Consider the following 15,129-nt stretch of genomic DNA (forward strand, 5'->3'; position numbering starts at 1 on the left):
GAGAGTTCAAACAAACAAGTCTCCATTTTCACCTCTGTGTTTGCTTTTGGAGGAGCGAGGTCAGGAGTTGGGCCAGCCGCCTAGCCTACATTATTCATCTGTCCAGCTCCAGCCCTGGAACAAATGTGAAGAAATGAAGTAGCTTCAGTCGAGGGAAAACAGTGTTGTTATTGTTACTGGTGACAGTTCTGTTTGCCAACAAACATAAAAACATACTTTGGAACCCGGAATGGGCTTGTCAGAGGGAACTTTTGTTCCATGTTTGGGCTGGGGCATTTCCAGATAGAAATCAGGCTGGCATTTGAACTTCAGGAGGCAGCGAGAGGGCTGTGCACAGCAGCCACTGACCTGAGAGGCCAAGCCATCAGCTGCAGTTTTCATCTGGGTGTTGTTTGACTGCAGTCCAGACGACTCCTGGCTGCCAGCTGGGGTCATTGCCCTGAATGAGCACCATGGGAGAAAAGTCCAGGGCGTGCAGTCCAGGATGGTCCCTCTCCACAAAAGGGAATAAACAGACTTTGGATTCTGAGTGTTTCAGAGGTGGCAGTCACCTGGGGCTCTGGGATAGTGAAAGCGGTCCCGATTTTGCAGGATTTATCTGCTGTTAGGTCTCAATTATCTGAAGATTGTTGGCAGCGACTTCGGGATCCTTTTTGCTTCATGGATTAATTACTCCAGGGGTAAAGCCATCCTTGCTGTGTCTGCTGGTGAGAGTTTAGGGAGTAAACTCATGTTAATACCAGCCTAAGAAAACACAATTCACAAGGCCAGTCTGCCCGCAACCGTTACATGATTCAAGTTGAGGGTCTTGTCCAGAGCTTTTGGGGGCTGCCTCCTCCCTCTGCAGAGGGAGCAGTCTTGCTTGATGAACTGGACTTACACTAGTATGGTATGTATTTGGCCAGAAGAGAGCATGATAAATGATGGCGGGGAGTGTCATTGGACCTTGGTAGAACTGAAAGCACTCTGTCAGTGTGAACTTGCTGCTCCTCACATCATATTTCCAGATGCTGGGAAGGCATCTTAGAGAGTATCCGGCCCCAAACTTCAAGTCCCCCATCTTGTCGTTAGCTGCTGTCGAGTTGGCCCTCGACTCTTGGCGGCCCCGTACACAATGGAAGGAAATGCTGCCTGGCCCTGTGCCATCCCCATGATGGACTGAGGCTTGGACTGCTGTGATCCCTGGGGTTCTCGCTGGCTGATTTTCAGAAGTCAATTGCTAGGCATTTCTTCCTAGTCCGTTTTAGTCTGGAAGCTGCGCTGAAACCTGTTCAGCATCATGGCAACATGCAAGCCTCCAGTGACACAGATGAGTGGTGGTTGCATATGAGGTGCATTGGCCGGAAATCGAACCTGGATCTCCTGCATGGGAGGTGAGAATTCTACCATCGAACCACCACTGCCCCCATGAGTTCCTCATAGTAGGAGTTTAAGAGATGTTTGATGAATGGGTGAGCCCCTTATTTTACAAGGTTGCAGCTCCAGGGAAACGAATTGATTGCCCCAATCCTTTCCCTAATTGGTGGCCCGCCTGGAACCAGGACGTAGTCGTCTAGGTCTCAGGTTAGTGCTCCTTCTGTTCTATTTTGCCGTCTCTCATTTTAAAAGCTCTTATATGCAAAAAAATGAAACAGGACCCATACCTCACACCATATACAAAAACTGACTCAAAATGGATCAAAGACCTAGATATAGCACCAAAAAACTATGAAGTTCATAGAAGAAAAAATAGGATCAAGGCTAGAGGCCTTAATACACAGCATTAACAGGATACGAATCCTTTCAAAAACTCTTAATTTAAGCTTTTTAAAAAAGTTTTATTTTAATCTACAGTTTGCTTCAGGACCACACAGTAGTAAGCCAGAGACAACTCAAAGAAAGTTCTCTTGCTTCAAACTTTCGTATTCATTTGGACTCAATGCCAACTATTGGGCCTTGTAAACCTTAACGGACTCTACAGCTAGTAAGTGTAATTCCAAGCATTCAGCCTCAGATTTATGGGCATTTATGATAGCGGTATAGAAGGTATTCAATCCAGCAGGGGTTGACAAGCTTTTTCTGTACCGGGCCAGATAGTAAATATTTTTGGCTTTGCAGGCCATACGGCCCCTCGATTTGGCCATTGTAGCATGAAAGCAGCCATAGACAATGAGTAAACAAGTGAGCATGGCTGAGTTCCAATAAAACTTCACTTTCAAAAACAGGCGGGAGGGGGCCCTTGGTCCAAAGTATGCTGACCTCTGCAATAGAGGACTTGGTCTCTGACTTCCTCTTCTTCGGCATATTGCACGTCACGCAAACGGATAATTATTCATCGTAGGGCATATTGTAGAGCATATTGAGATTCCCAGTCAGTTGTATCCACACAACTTAATAAATAAATAGAATTCTTTGTTTGTTTAAATGAGAGACTTGACAGTCCTAATAAGGCCAGATATTTTTATGATGCTTTTGTGTTTATATGTTATAGGATTCGAGCCTGTGAGATAGGTAGGTAAAGCCAACATAATTGTAGACTTTAAAGATGTGGGCACTGAAGGGAGGGGTAAGAAATTAGATTCTAACACATTATTTGACTTTCTAATGTCTGTCCAGCACTAAATTATGCTAGGTACTATACTACATTACCTCATTTAATCCTCACAAAATCCCAGAGAGATTTTCATTTTTATGCCAGTTTTACAGATAAAAGCTCAGAGAGGTTAAACAATGTGCTCACATTTTATTCTAGTGAGTATTGGCCTGTCTAGGCCTCTAGGCCGGACTGAGTTTAAATGCAGTGCTCTTGGCCACACTGAATGTTTAATTCTTGGGAATAACCATCTGTTTGAGGGCAAGATGGCATACTAGTAACCTGTACTTTCTTCAGTCCCCTCACAGGCATTCATACTAAGTTGGTGCTCAATAAATGTTTGTTGAATAGGCCCTAGTGACACAGTGGTTAAGCGCTTGGCTGCTGACTGAAAGGTCAGAGGTTCGAACCCACCAGCTACTCCACGGGAGAAAGATGTTACAGTCTGCTTCCATAAAGAAATCCTATGGGACAGTTCTACTCTGTCCTATAGGGTCACTATGAGTCATAATAGATGCGGTGGCAGTGGGTTAGATAAGTATTTGAAGGTGTAACAAGATTTTTTTTTTTTTACTGTGGTAAAATATATATAACAAAAACATTGCCAGTTTAACCTTTCGAAGTATAAAATTCAATGATATTAATAGCATTCAAACATGTTGTGCTACCATTACCACTATTCACTTCCAAGTTTTATATCACCTCAAACAGAGGTTCAGCCCCCACTTAAGCAGTAACTCCCATTCCCCCCTCCCACCCACCCCTTATCACCACTAATGAACTTTGGTCTCTATACACTGACCTATTCTATATATTTCACTTAAGTGGGATCATACAATATTTGTCCTCTTGCGTCTGACTTATCTCATTGACAAGAATTTTTAATGGTAAAATTTCATTATAAATAATTTTCTACCCCTTCCCAAATCAGCTGACCACTAGATTTGGCTTGTTAGATGCAGAATTTCCCCCTTTATTTGGCGTGATGTTAAAAGAACCATGATGGGAGCAAGGCCCATCCCCACGCCCCCAGTACAAGGCTGCAGGGTCACTTCCACGGCTGTGCTGAGGGGTGGCTGGCTGCTGGCCTATGGGAGAAGTCTGGAGATAGAATTCTCAGCTCCTCACAAAGTTCCCACCATCCACTCTGGATGGGCAGAGGAAAGTCGGTGATGGGAATACACAAGCACCATTGAGAACCTCAAAGTCATCCTTTCTTAAATGAGTGGCAAATGATAAACAACAGGGGTCTTTAGGACAACTGTGGTGTTTGTTTGGTCGGGCAATCCCCGAGGCCCTTCCAGTTAAAGAGGAAGAGAGCCCGTCAGTGACACACTGTGGCTTTTCCACGTGAAGCCTAAGGGGTAGTGAAATCATTTTCAGATAAAATGTGGTGACTCGGGGCCCTCAGTCAGGCTGTGCTTTCCCCACTGATCCTGAGTCCAAGCTGTGTGTGGCAAACCCTGGGGACGCCTTCACACCTGGACTTCTTTCTGGGGGCAGACCTCAATTCATCCTGAAAGAGGAGTCTGAAATAGCAGAAAGAGAGAATTTGAACAGGATGGGGATTCAGGTTCGGACAAGAGACAGAGAAGACACACTGTGTTAAAATTTCCTCAGGGGGAAGTGATGGAGTTGGTGGGTAGTAAAATTGCTTAAGCTGAAGGGAGCTGCTTCCCTTCCCTTTCCCTTCAAGGCCTTGCTGTGACAGGAAGGAGACAGGTGCAGGGGAAAGCACATGACTGGGTGGTGGGAGAGTGGGCGTTAGCCCCACTTCAACAGCTGGTTTACGTGGGGCATGTGACCTCACCATTTTTTTTGGAGGGGGACCTGTTGTCTCATTTCAAAAAAAATTTTTTTATCGGTTTTGAGCGTTTTAAAATATAATGTATTAATGCTTTGTCATATCTGTGCTAAGTACTATCTAGTTTTTTTACCTTTTAATTTTATTTTTGATATAGAGAGGATTTGTTGTAGTTAGTTCTATAAATATCCTCCTTCATGTTTTTTTGCTGGCAGTTCTGATAAATTGTGACAGTGGCTTCCTTATCCCATTCCTGACCTCAGAGAAAAATATGTTAACATTTTGCCATTAAGTAGGATGCGTCTTCTAGGGTTTTTGTAGGTCCCCCTTATCATGTTAAATAATAAGTGGCCTTCTGTGTCCTGATTGCCAAGCTTTTTGTCATGAATGGATGGTGAATTTTATCAGATCATTTTCCGTATTTATTGAGAGGACCATATGACTTTTTCCCTTTATTTACTACAAGGTAAATTACACTAATTTTTCTTGTAATTTTTAATTTCAATATAATTTAAAACTTACATAAAAATTAAAGATTAGTACAAGGAGCTCCCATAACCCTTTACCCAGGTTTACTAGTTGTTTACATGCTGCCTCACTGTATCATTCTTTCTGTACGTGTACACATGTATGTGTGCCTATTACTTATTTGTTCTGTGTTCATGAAGGAGCTGGGCCCTATAATTTTCTTTCTGATAATGACTTTGCCTAGTGTCGTAGGGTAAAAACATCACAAAGTTCAGTAAAGCAAAAAGAAAGTTTTGTTCGACATATGTTCAAAAGGGCAAAAGGAGGAAAACGGATAAGCATGCTGTTAGAGGCATGTCTGCCCGAGTCCAAAGAATATTACAGAATAGGCAAGAATGAGAAAATGGACAGGCATGCTGCTGGAAGCCATGTCTGCCAGGGTCCGAGGAAACCTACAGAGTCGTAAGTATACATTAACACTACAAACGGGCAAAACAATTGAAAGCTTCACCTTTTCACAGAGACCACGATCCTACATTTTGAATTGTCTTTCTTAACGATCATTGGTACAGGTTTCAGTAATGATAGTCAGGAGGGTCTTCACTGGTACAACAAATTTTCTATTTACTAAATGCTAACAGAAAAAGGTAAGAGTGGAAAGTCTTTTGCGTTCTGTTTGATTGATTTATGTGCAAGTTTCCCTAGAAGATATTTTCCAAGATTGTCCTAGCTATTGTCTTTATACCTCAGGCCCCAGTTGATGTGCCCTTGTGAGCCCAGTTCCAGCTGGGCCACATTCTCTATGCTCAAGGACAGGGGATAATGACTCCAATATTATTTCTTACATCACTAGTCTTAAAAAAGTGTATTGGAAACGATTGCCTCTTTTCCCCATCTCTGAAAGAGTTGTATAGGACTGGTGCTATTTCTTCCTTAAGTATTAGGAAGTATTTACCTCTAGAAGCGAGTGAAGTTTTTAAATCCGGTATACAGATAAATATTTATGACTATTTATATGCTCTCTATTTTCTTGTGTCTTTTCTTTTTTAAAGGAAAATGTTGACAGATTTTACTTCATAAAAGGTAAAAACTTTTTTGTCTTCTATCCTTTTAGTTAAGTATTGTTTTTAAAAATTATTTTATTAAAAAAATAATTTTGTTGTTGTTGAGAATACATATAGCAAAACATATACATACCAATTCAAGTTTCTACAGGTACCATTTAGTGATATGGATTACAGTCTTAAAGTTGTATAACCATTCTCACCCTCCTTTTCTAAGTGGTTCCTCCTTTAACATAAACTCACTGCCCCCTAAGGTTCCTATCTAATCTTTTAGGTTGCTGTTGTAAATTTCATCCCTTACAGATAGTTCTTAAAAGAGCATAATGCTCAAGGCAAACATTTTTTTCTAGTTAAGCAAAACTAGTGTTTGATTTTAAGAAGATTACAGGAGACATTTTTGGTTTAAGTTTTAAAGATTATCTCAGGGCAATAGAGCCAATAATTTTTTTTTAGTTGTCATTTAATCTAATTTTCTAGTTTATTGCCCTAAAGTTGTTCATAATAGCATCCTATTTTTTATATATAAGAATGTGTAGACATGCCCCTTTTTATTTCTGATATTTTTATTTGTGTCTTCTCTCTCTTTTTATTTTTGCTTTCTTGGGTCCATTAATTTTATGTCTTTTCAAATAACCAACTTCTGATGTTGCTGATTCTCTCTCTATATGTTTGCTTTCTATTTTATTAACTTCTGCTCTTAAATTTTTATTTTCTTTGCATTTAATTTACCTTTTTTTTTTATCTTCTTGGGATACATGCTCAGAACGCTGATTTTCAGCCTTTCCACTTTTCTAACCTATGCATTTAAGGCTGTTTAGTTTTCCTTTAAGCACAACTTTAGCAGCCTTCTGTGTGTTTTGATCTGTAGTATTTAACATACTTTCTAACTGCTTTCTCATTCCTAGTGTGATTTCTTGACTCTTAAGTTATATATCAGTGTACTAATTTCTAAATATATGGGGATCTTCTAGTTTTTATGTAAATAATTCTAGTTTAATTATGAGTCGGAATCGACTCAACGGCAGTGGTTGGGTAGTCAATATATACTCTATATGATTTCTATACTTTCAAGTTTTTTGGGACTTGCTTGCTTCGTGGTCAATATTGGTAAAAGATCCAGGTGCACTTGAAAATAATGTGTGTTCTTCAGTTTTGGAGTACAGTGTTCTAAATATGTCCATTAGTTCAAGCTTGTTAATCAAGTTGCCCAACTCTTTTACATCATTACCAAAAATTTTGTCTTATTTAGTTTACCACCTACTAAGAGAAGTGTGTTAATATTTCATTTGTCTTCTTGCATCTATTGTTGCTGATATGAAATTTACTGGGTGTCTAATTGTTATCCCTTTTTAGTAATTTGTCCTTTTCCCTTGCAGCTTTTAAGATTTTCTCTTTATCCGTGTAGTTTTATAGTTTCACTATGATGAATCTAGGTGTGGATTCATACTGGAAAATTGGAGAACATTTTTCTCTAAGATTCTGTGTCTTTCTTCAATTATGGAAAATTATTAATTATTAACATTATAAATATTACTTATCTGCTATTCCCAACATTTACTTATTTTCAAAATTCTATTAAATGAATTTAAGAATTTCTAACCCAGCCCCTACATCTCTTAACTGTATATATATATATATATATATATATATATATATATATATATATATATATATAGTTACCTGGTGCTGCTGTAACAAAAAATAACCACAAGGGAGTGGTTTTAAAGAACAGGAATTTATCGTATCACAGTTTTAGAGGCCAGGAGTCTGAATTCTGGTCATGGACAGGGCTATGGTCTCTCTCTCTGTGGTCTCTAAGGGGGTCCCTGCCTTCCTCTGATTCTGTAGCCCTGGGCTTTTCTTGGCGTCCCTTGGCTGCTTGTAGATGTATTTTCACATGGTGTCTGTCTTCCCTGTCTGTGCGTCTTTTTCTCCATGTCTGTTTTCCCTTTTTATAAGATACCACTCAGAAGAAATTAGATTAAGAACTCAACCTACTCAGGTATGACCTCATTAACATAGCAAAAGAAAAGCCCGATTTCCAAACAGGGTCACATTCACAGGTACGGGGTTAGGACTTCAACATATATTTTGGGGGACACAGTTCAATTCATAGCATATATGCATATGTATATACACATATATACGTGCAATTACATATATGTGTGTGTGTATACACACACGTGTGTGTGTGTATATATACATATATTATTTTTTTTTTCCTGTGTGTGTTCTGGGTGAATTCTTCAGTCTTTTCTTGCAATTACCATATTCTTTGACTATGTCAGTCTAGAATTGACCTCATCTACACCCACTCCTCACTTATCGAGATGGTTAGGTTTCAAAGACCAGAACATTATGCAAAAATCGGCATTATATGAGAGTTGGGGCCATGCCCCGTCTTGGCGTCAGTGTCCTCCCTGGTCGCTCACCATCTGTTGGGTCCCCGTGGCACTTCTCAGGAGGTACATGGTGCAGCAGAACCTCCTTCTCCACCACCGAGGAGCCTGCAATGGGGTTAGAGGTGGTAGTCAAGAGTTGCCCACTGCCTCTGGAGCAATAGGTGCCCACCATCAGCTGGCCATGCTCCAGGCCTCCGCAGGGACCCCTGAGCCTCACCTCTCCACCTTCCTGCTCCACTGGTCCTGGAGACAGGCCTTGGAGGTGGGTGGCGCCTGGGCATGCAGGCAGGTGAGGCCTAGCCACCTGGGGCTGGCAGAGGCTGTGGAGGGGACAGAGAGAACTCTTTGGAAGAAGAGACTTCTGAGCTCCTGCTCTACTCCTGTAGGGTAGGTGTATTGAGTTCTTAAAAATGACTTTATCATTGTATTCCGAGTTTTCTAATTGACTCTTTTTATATAACCTGTTCTTTTATTTCTGCCCTCTCCAAATTTTATTCATTTCTTAAAGTGAAAGTTATTCTCTCATTTATGTCTTTGTGTATTATAAACATACTTTTTTAAAAAGAAAGTATTTTCCAGACTGTTCATAAAATTGAATTAATCAGACACGAATCCACATTTAGATTTCTGATTTTATTCTCACTGAGTTTCTTCGTGTGTTTTAGAATTTTGGTTTGTGTACTTATTGTGAGTGGGAGAGTTTTTGGTTTATGTTTTTTTCCCTCCACCCCATTCCCTCCCCATATTTTCCTTTCCCTATCAGCAATTTTATGATTGTTTAGAGTTATTACCATCCAACTTTCTAATCCTGAATGATGCCTACTAGTTCATGGCTTTCCTTCCACAGTAATATTAACCCATAGAGTTTCCAAGGAGCGCCTGGCAGATATTATTACAGTAATATTAGGGACATCGTATTTACAGTCACTAAATTTCTTTGTCCTCTATCTCTAGGCTTATGGTCCCCTGTAAAGCTGAATCCCTAGATACTCTTTTGTCAGCAGCTGGTTTTTCAGATTTCTTTCATGGAGAAGACTCATTCCAGTACCTGTCTCTATGAGTAAAAATGACTCTACTCCCCCCTCATATGGAACACTAGTAACCCCTTAGCTCTACTAGACCAGCACTGCCTGCAGGTATGATGTTTCAACCCCTGCTTTCCACTTTCTGTTTCTATCAATCATAGAGATGATTATTTTGAGCCCAGTTATTTTGCTTTTGTTTTGTTACTTACCTATCATTGCTATGTCTTTGCAGCAAAGTGGTGTAAGACCAAGCATGCACGCACTGCACAGGTTTGCAGGTTTGACCGGGATTCTATCCTTTTCTTGAAGAGTTCCTGATCCGTCTTCCTCCAGTGAACGTGTATCCTTCTGGTTAGGTACTCCTGAACACAGTCTTGATGTTGGGCCTGAGCTAAAGTAGAGGGCCCCTTCCTCAACTCTCAGCTCCCAAAGAGGTATCTTGAGTTAAATTTTGTGGCCCTTTGCCTGGGAAAGAATAAGGGGAGTGTAAGGAGAGATCAGATAACTGCAACAATGGGCTCACACATACCAGCAATCATGAGGATGACACAGGACTGGGCCATGTTTTATTCTACTATAAATGAAGTCTCTATGAGTCAGAGCTGCCTCGACAGCAGCTAACAACAACAGTGGTGACAAGAAGATAGCAGTTGCAAAGGCCGTAAGCCTGCATGGTAAGGGTGGTGTTGACGCAGAGGAGACAGAGGGCTGGGGGATGGTTTGTTCTCCACCCTCCTCCCTTCCACCAAACTCCCTGGAGAAAAACAAATTTTTAACTGTCATAAACATAGATACGGAAATGTTGAAAGGACATGAAATTAGTTGTCTAAATTGTGTCACTTTTTAATATTTTTTAAAACACTTTAAAAAACTCTAAAATTTTCATTTTGATAGAAAATAAAAATGAAGCAAAATTACAAACATTTTGATGTAGTAACTATAGAGTGGAGTAGGATTGGAATTCAAATTTTTTGTTGTACTTATTTTATGTTACTTGTTCTTAACTGACTTCTCTTAAGGATATTTGAAGATAATTAGCATATTTAAATTACCTGGCCTTGCATATTAATTAGTTCCTGATGTTTCTTAGATAAAAGATTGCTAATGAGTTGGAAAGGTTCCTGGGTGGTTCAGATGGTTGGCACTAGATTATTAACCCAAAGCTTGGTGGTTTGAACCCTCCCAGCAGTGCCATGGAAGAAAGGCCTACTTCTACTACTTCTGTAAATATTGTTGTTGTTACTTTAACGACAACAACCTCGAATTGGTTCTGACTCATAGCAACCCTACGAACAACAGAACAAAACACTGGCCGGTCTTGCCCTATCCTCGCAATCATTGCTATGTCTGACCCTATTGTTGCAGTCCCTGCGTCAATCCATCTCATTGAGGGTCCTCTTTTTTTGCTGACCCTCTACCTTGACTCAACAGCAATGTTTTTTTTTTCTTTTTTTGCTACCTTATCAAGCATGATGTCCTTCTTCAGGTACTGGTCTTTCCCTCCAGAAAACATGTCTGAAGTACGTGAGACGAGGTCTTGCCATACCATCCTTGCTTTTAAGGAGCACTCTGGCTGTACCTCTTCGAAGACAGATTTGTTCATTCTTCTGGTAGTCCAAGGTACATTCAAGATTCTTTGCCGACACCTTAGTTCAAAGGCATCAATTCTTCTTTGGTCTTCCTTGTTCATTGTCCAGATTACTCATGCATATGAGGTGATTGCCAACATCATGGCTTGGGCAGGTACACATTAATCCTCAAGGTGACATCTTTGCTTTTCAACACTTGAAAGAGGTCTTTTGCAGCAGATTTACCCAACACAATATGTCCTTTGATTTCTTGACTGCTGATTCCATGGGTGTTAATTATTGGTCCAAGTAAAATGAAATCCTTGACAACTTCAATATTTTCTCTGTTTAACATGATGTTGCTTATTGGTCCAGTTGTGAGGACTTTTGTTTTCTTCATGTTGAGGTGTAATCCATACTGAAGTCTATGGTCTTTGATCTTCATCAGTGAGTGCTTCAAGTCCTCTTCACTTTCAGCAAGCGAGGTTGTGTCATTTGTGTATCACAGGTGGTCATGATTTTTCCTGCAGTCTTGATGTCCCATTCTTCATATAGTCCAGCTTCTCAGATTATTTGCTCAGCATAGAGACTGAATAAGCATGGTGAAAGGATACAACCCTGACCCACACATTTCCTAGTTTTAAACCACTCAGTATCCCCTTATTCTGTTCCAACAACTGCCTCTTGGTCTATATACAGGTTCCACATGAGCACAATTAAGTGTTCTGGAATTCCCATTCTTTGCAATATTATCCATAATTTGTTATGATCCACACAGTCGAATGCCTTTGTATAGTCAATAAAACACAGGTAAATATTTTTCTGGTATTCTCTGCTTTCAGCTAAGATCCATCTGACATCACCAGTGATATCCCTCGTTCTATGTCCTCTTCTGAATCTGGCTTGACTTTTTGGCAGTTCCCTGTCAATATATTGCTGCAAGTGTTTTTGAATTGTCTTTAGCAAAATTTTACTGGCATGTGATATTAACGATAATGTTTGATAATTTCTGCATTCTGTTGGATCACCTTTCTTTGGAATGGACACAAATATGGATCTCTTCCAGCTGGTTGGCCAGGTAGCTGTCTTCCTGTTTTCTTGGCACAGATCAGTGAGCGCTTCCAGTGTTGCATCCTTTTGTTGAAACACCTCAACTGGTATTCTGTCAGTTCTTGGAGCTTTGTTTTTTGCCAATGCCTTCAGTGCAGTTTGGACTTCTTCCTTAATACCATGGGTTCTTGATCATATGCTACCTCTTGAGATGGTTGAACATTGACCAATTCTTCTTGGTACAGTGACTCTGTGTATTTCTTCCATCTTCTTTTGAGGCTTCCTGCATTGTTCAATATTTTGCCCATAGAATCCTTCAATATTGCAATTTGAGGCTTAAATTTTTTCTTCAGTTCTTTCAGCTTGAGAAATGCCAAGCGTGTTCTTCCCTTTTGGTTTTCTAACTCCAGGTCTTTGCACATTTCATGATAGTACTTTACTTTGTCTTCTTGAACTGGCCTTTGAAATCTTCTGTTCAGCTCTCTTACGTGATTGTTTCTTCCTTTTGCTTTAGCTATTGTACATTCAAAAGCAAGTTTCGGAGTGTCTTCTGACATCCATTTTGGCCTTTTCTTTCTTTCCTGTCTTTTTAGTGACCTTTTGCTTTCATCATGTATGATGTCCTTGATGTCATCCCACAACTCATCTGGTCTTTGGTCATTAGTATTCAGTGCATCAAATCTATCCTTAAGATGGTCTCTAAATTCAGGTGGGATATACTCAAGGTCATATTTTGACTCTTGTGGACTTGCTTTCATTTTCTTCAATTTGAACTTGCATATGAGCAATTGATAGTTTGTTCCACAGTTGGCCCCTGGCCTTCTTCTGATTGATGATATTGAGTTTCCCCATAGTCTCTTTCCACAGATGTAGTGGATTTGATTCGTGTATTCCATCCAGCGAGGTCCACATGTACAGTCACCATTTATGTTGTTGAAAAATGTAACTGCAATGAATAAATCATTGGTCTTGCAAAATTCTATCCTGGGGTCTCCAGCATCATTTCTGTCACCAAGGCCATATTTTTCAATTACCGATACCTCTTCTTTGTTTCCAACTTTTGCATTCCAACCACCAGTTATTATCAATGTATTTTGATTGCATGTTTGGTCAATTTCAGACTGCAGAAGTTGGTAAAGTCTTCAGTTTCTTCATCTTTGACATTAGTGGTTGGTTTGTAAACTTGAACAGTAGTTGTATTAATTGGTCTTCCTTGTAGGTATATGGATATTATCACTGACAGCATCATACTTTAGGATAGATCTTGATGTGTTCTTTTTGACAATGAACCTGATGCCATCCCTCTTCAATTTGTCATTCCCATCATAGTAGACCATATGGTTGTCTGATTCAAAATGGCCAATACCAGTTCATTTCAGCTCATTGATTCCTAGGCTATCGATCATTATGTGTTCCATTTCATTTTTGGTGACTTCCAGTTTTCCTAGATTCACATTTCATACATTCCATGTTCTGATTATTGATGGGTATTTGCAGCTGTTTCTTCTCATTTTGAGTCATGCCACATCAACAAATGGAGGTCTCAAGCCTTACTCCATTCACATCATTAAGGTTGACTCTACTTTGAGGAGGCAGCTCTTCTCCAGTTGTATTTTGAGTGCCTTCTAATCTGAGGGGCTCATCTTCTGGCAGTATACCAGACAATGTTCCACTGCTATTCATAAGGTTTTCACTGGTCAGTTTTGTTTTTTTTTTTTTTAGAAGTAGATCACCAGTTTCTTCTCTTAGTCTGTCTTAGCCTGGGCGTTCTACTAAAACCTGCCCACCATGAGTGACCCTGCTGGTATCTGAAATACCGGTGGCATAGCTTCCAGCATCACAGCAACACCCAAACCACCACAGTATGACAAACTGACAGACATGTGGTGGATGTAAAAATTACAACCAAGAAAAGTCTCTGGAGCAGTTCTACTCTACAACACATGGGACTGGGGTTGCCATGAGTCAGAATCAACTTGACTACAAAGGTTTGCTTTTGATTTAGTAAGTTTGAATTGTAACTAAGTCTGTACATTGTATAAAACTCTTGAATTGGGACAAATCTAAAACATCACATTTTTCCAAGATAAAGGTGAACATAATGTCTCATTCAGTGTGAACTGTCTCTTTACAGCCTGTTAAACAACACAATCACAGACAGAGGCACATTCAGTTGTTTGTGCAAGCGCGTGTGAGTACCAGGGGTTAAAGTCTCAGGTTCTCTTAATTCTGTGAGCATGTGGTGGCCAGCCCAGAGCCAGATTGAGCCATGTTAATTTCCCAGAAGATTTCAAAGAATTATCTTTTGCAAAGGGGAAGTTTGGGCTAATAAAAACCAGGATAACCTCTGGCAGTCACGTGGAGAAGAATAGAAACAAATTACTCCTGGCTTGTTTTACATTGTTGCTGGGGGCTTTCTCTAGCCAAACCAGACGGCTTTTGTTTTTCTTTCTTCCAAAGAGAGAAGTTATTTCAGTAATGTCCTGGGAAAGGTAAGAGTAGCAAAGTTGTGCCAAGTGCTCCTCTGTGTTCTCTTTCTTACATTCTGCTCTTCCAGTGCATTGCAAGGATTGCAAGGGTTTTGTTGTCAGAAAGGTCTGGGTTTGGATTCCTGTTTTGCCACTTATATCAAGGGAGGACTTGGGAAATTTATGTTTTCACTCTGAGCATCACTTTTTGCTTCTATTAAAGAAGATAACTAAATGCCTACCTCATGACTGCGATGAGGAGGATTAGATATGATAAGGTCTGTAATGCACCTGGCACATAGTAGGTACTGAATAAATGCATAGTGATGTCCAGATTACCCTTATCAGATCAGCTCCTGTCTTCAATCTCTGACAATTCCTGAAACCTCACCTCTTTTATAAGTAGCTTCTTGCAGGCTGGGGCCAAGTGATTGATGGGAATTTTGAGATATGAATAAGGAACTTTAAAATAAAGTACCATTTATCTATTGGATGTATAATAAATTACCTCAGCTTAAAACAACTGTTTTATTATGCTCATAGATTCTGTGGGTCAGCAATTCAAAAGAACATAGTAGTTTCAGTGCATCTCTGCTCCATGATATTTATGATCTCAACTGGGAGAACTCAAAGACTGTGGGTAACTCATCAGCTGGGGGAAGAAATTATCTGGAGGTATGTTCATTTAATTCTTAGCTGTCAGCTAGG

The sequence above is a fragment of the Elephas maximus genome, chromosome 24 (assembly GCF_024166365.1).
Source record: "Elephas maximus indicus isolate mEleMax1 chromosome 24, mEleMax1 primary haplotype, whole genome shotgun sequence".
Lineage (NCBI taxonomy): Eukaryota > Metazoa > Chordata > Mammalia > Proboscidea > Elephantidae > Elephas > Elephas maximus.